The 4,492-nt window shown below is 40.8% G+C and overlaps 1 protein-coding gene across 1 annotated transcript in view; it reads left to right on the top strand.

The window, feature by feature from the left end:
• Positions 1–4,492, top strand: part of rasa3 (RAS p21 protein activator 3) — a gene marked incomplete at its 3' end in the record, with an annotated part of 45,380 nt that overhangs the window by 17,400 nt on the left and 23,488 nt on the right.

The following is a 4,492-nucleotide window of genomic DNA, read 5'->3' as shown; positions in this document are numbered from 1 at the left end:
TCTCTCTCTCTCTCTCTCTCTCTCTCTCTCTCTCTCTCTCTCTCTCTCTCAGGAGTAACTGGGTCGTTCGCTGCTTTCAGACGTCTTCTTGGATTCAGCTGGAATTCCTTTCTCCTCAAATCATTTCCTGTTGTAGCTTTCTCCAACACTCTGCTCTCCAGTTCCTTTCTCTCCTCTCGTTTGTATTTTTCTCAGTGACAGCCGCGCTCCCCCCTCTTCTTCTTCTTCTTTATTTTATTATTTTGAACTGTGTGTGTGTATGCGTTCTCTGCGCCTGCTGGCCACGCACACACAGCCTGAATATCCTCAGACGAGATCAGAGTAACGAGGCCGTAACTGTACGGCTGAAATTGGTCAAGGAGGAGKAGGAGGAAGAGGAAYAAAGCTGTACATTCACCTCGTCCGTTCAATCACTTTTGTTTCCTCATTTCGCGTTTCTTTTTTTGACACTTTATTTTTCCTCCGAGCTTTCATCTGCGGCGCTGACGGGGGGAATCAGCCGTGTCGATTCTCCTTCTCTGCTGCCTTTCTGTCTTTGTTGCGTTGCGCCGCCGCGGCTCAAGGCCCTCGCCTCGTCACGCGTGCCCGAACAGTCACGCCACACATCACGTGTGCGTCCCGGCCCGTCTCGCTCAGACAGCGAGGCGAGATATTCTGCGATGACAGCTGCAGAGATGGTGGGAGATGAAAACGGCTGCTGGTCTCGAGGTGGTTTGAATCTGCTTCTTGGGTTCTTGAAAGTATAAAACATAAAAAAGAGAGAAAGGGCTATTGCTATTTTAAAAGAGAGAATGAACGCTGAGCATGAGATTTTCTGCACAGATACAAAGATGAAAGACAAAAAATATATATATTTGGCRTGTTGGCTGGAAAATAGTTGATATTTTATTTGTTTTTATGGAACAGACTTGATGAAACTTCATTCATTCATCATCTGGCAGACATCCCCAGAGAGACAGTTGCTCATAATCTCAAAAACATGCAAATGTTTACGGCTCTACGACAGAAAACTGGAKGATGTCAGAAGAATAGTTTGCAGGTTGGCTGTTAAATAACAGAGTATTCTATTTTAAAACGTGTTTTTTTTTTATCCGCCTGTGTCACCAAGACTGGACTGAATCTTTCCGTAACGTCTGTCGAAGCCCATCAAAACACAGAAACGGGTAAATAAAAGAAATAAAGTCACAAAATAAATTTTCCAAAAACTCTGTGGCCAAATGGAGGCCACCCTCTCTGCGATGGTCGAAGCTCGTGAATCCCAGTCCATCTGGTAAAAATCTGAATTCTGTCGACAGCCACCTGTATAAAACCACTCTGTTGGTTTACCTGTTGTCTTTTTATTAGATATACTGTTTTTAAGAAGCAGTGATGTCAGCTTTGCTAACCGCTCACTCAATGACTTTTTAAAAACTAAACCGCTAAACAGATGAGAAAATTAGTGGGCACTAACTGCTAACTTTGGGGTGTCAAACTCATTTTCAGCAAGTACCACATGAGCATTAAAATCTTGTTTTTTTGAATAAAATTAAATAATAAATTAAAAAAAAAACGATTACCTTTTAAATTGAGTAAGACAGAGATTTTACACTGCAAATTTCAAACTCTTTCAAACACCTACTGCTGAGATGCCGTTATTTCATGGGTAAAATAATCAACATGCATTATGAGAGATGTAGTTTATGGACAAGGCTTTAAAGCGYCTGTAACGTCAAATTTTTGTAATAAACATGAATGTATTTTTGGAAAGATAACATTAATAACATATTTTTAAAAAAGATTTCATGTCGCAGAGATGAACAGTTGTTGAGATATTTGCATGTGAAGTAACAGGAAGTGATGTCAAAGGGGAATGTCTGAATGTGAGCAGAGCAGTGCTACAAAGGCAGACAGCACCGACTGTAGAGAAGAATCTGATGTTTCTTTAGATTATTTTAATCACTATCTTAGAGATGAGAAAGAGTCTTAGTTCAAATAATATTGTTGAAATAAACAAAAAAACAGGGAGTTCCCTTTATTAAAGAGTTCCCCCTTTGATGTCACTTCCTGTTTCACTTTAGCTGTGCCAAGTTCAAAAGAAAATAGGCCAATTTTGTGACATAATGGGTAAAATCATTTGCATTATGCAACGTTTCTTAAATAAATATTTTCTTTGACTTTTATTTTATGGAAATGCATGTCACAGGCACTTTAAKACATTATTACTTCTCTGAAGCTGTCATAAACACATAAAAGTGAGTTTAACTGATGCACTTTTGTYTGTTAGCGGGCCTAAAGTTAGAAGTAGATTTGATGGAAGCTAACTGTGCTAACAAAGTTAGCAAAACACTAATTTGCTAAGCAAAAAAAAAGTTAGCTCCACTGTTAGCTGTTAGCTGTGCCCAGATGCTAAAAAGTAAAAAAAAAAAAAAGGTGTGGTTGTGAGGTTTTAAAATAGTGGGTTTGATTATTGTTAAAGAGGTGCTCTTATGGTGGACGTCGCTCTCTGACCAGTTTTTAGATTAACCGGAACTCCCATCGAGGGGGTCCTAAGAACGGAGCTGCACTCTGTGGGACCGCCTAAAGAAAGAGTCTGGATCGACCTGAGCAGGGTCGAGTTAGTCCCACAGAAAGGGCTTAAGTGCTTTTCTTTTCCTGTTATTTTATTAGTTTTATCATCTTATGAGCCTAAATCAATCCGTCCTGAAGCATTATTGAATGGGAGAGGGGGAAGAGAAAGACTGAAGGGACTTTGGAAGCTGTGGATGAAGAGGATTACAGTAATCAGGAGCAACGTCGTCTCAAACCTGCGAGACAAAGCAGCGAGGCGTGCGTCACGTCGGGCAGCTCAGGTGTCTGCTTTGTTTGTGAATGAATGAACGTTGCGTAACRATTCGCCGAGGGCATGGTTCAGCCTCCAGAGAGTACGCCGTCGTAACCCCGCCATGTTCCAGACTCCCCCCTCCAGGGAAGAAGTTAAACACCTGTTTGACTCAAACCAGAGCAAAGGTTTGGCAAAGGAGCTAAATGTGCCAAGAAATCCCAGGTTTTATCCCAACAGTGAATTACAACATGTGTTCCAGCTGTGGTTACTCACAACTTCCCACTGATGACACGTTTCTTACGTTCAGCGTTCCTGGTTGTTGGATTATTTATTTTTATAGTTTTTTTTTTTTGTTTTAATCCCCTCGTTGCTTCCCAGCGTTATACAATTTATTGCCAAGAAGCATTGTGAAAACACAGAAATAATCTACCAAACACATATTTCATTAATATAGTGCTAATTTTATATGACTCCTCCAGAAACAAATATAAAGTACAAACTCATGGATGGACATGAGTGTGGACAGAGTGTGGCCAAACGGCGGATTATATCGGAGTGTTTTCTTCAACCGGCTAATTTATCGGCACCGATTTCCTTAATTTTGGGAGGTCAAACATCAGCCGATAAAGATCTGATTCACCCATTGTCTCCCCTAATGTCCAGATGAAACAAGTTTGTATTGTACTGTTCAATGATTTTTTAGTAAAATGAGACTGGAACAYTGAAAGGCGTTTTGTGACCTTCGATTTTGGGCAGAATCTGAATCGGCAGGCCAGACCCGCGATCGGCCAGAAAACTGCAATCGGTGCACCGCTAATGAAAATGCAGTAGGTACTGTATCAAAAATAAATTTCATGGCCTATCTAAACCCCTTGAAATTGAAATAACCTCCTAACGTTTAGACACTCCCACTTAAGCAYGTCTTCACAACAATGGTTCGTGCCATTTACAACCGTTCGTAGGAGCGTTGTATTTTGTTGTAAAAGAAGAAGCATATATATTATATAATATTGATTTTGGGAAATACTGTAGCAACTAAGGGTACAGTTGAACCTTAATCAAATGGTCCCATGTTGAACCTGGATAGTACATTTTGTAAAGAACCATAGTGAGTACAGAGGCTCTTCAAGACGTTTCAGCTTTGTAATATAGCTCCTAGTCATCCTCTCATACAWACACGTCACTGTTTGCGAAGAAACTATAAGTATAKATCATTATGAAGCTATGTTTTGCAATGAAATCATGAACATTCACCACTTTTAAGACAGTTTGCTAGTCTGGAGCTGTGTGGTATAATAATAAAACCTCACAAATTGTCCTCAAACAACTGATTTTGGACTCTTCACACGCCCTCCATATTTCAAATGCTAGGAAAATATGTTACTGATGCTCTAAGTTACAATTTTTTTTTCTGGGGAAGTACCCCCAAACCCCTCTGCAATGGACTGCCTTGAGTTTTTCACCCTATAAAATGGTCAGCCTCCCACCCCTGAAGCTTTTGAACCCCCTTCCTGTTCCCATCGGTCCTCCTCCACGGCCTCACAGAATGCTGATGAAGTCGTGGTCCACTGGAGCCACAGCTTCATAAAGCAGAAAATCTTTGGTCCTAAAGGACTGGAACGCCAACATTGTGTGTGCTTGTGTGTGTGTGTGTGTGTGTGTGTGTGTGTGTGTGTGTGTGTGTGTGTGTGT

The sequence above is a fragment of the Austrofundulus limnaeus genome, unplaced genomic scaffold (assembly GCF_001266775.1).
Source record: "Austrofundulus limnaeus strain Quisiro unplaced genomic scaffold, Austrofundulus_limnaeus-1.0 Scaffold16, whole genome shotgun sequence".
NCBI lineage: Eukaryota > Metazoa > Chordata > Actinopteri > Cyprinodontiformes > Rivulidae > Austrofundulus > Austrofundulus limnaeus.
The sequence above is the reverse complement of the archived record's forward strand: the minus strand, read 5'-3'. Positions and strand labels throughout refer to the sequence as shown.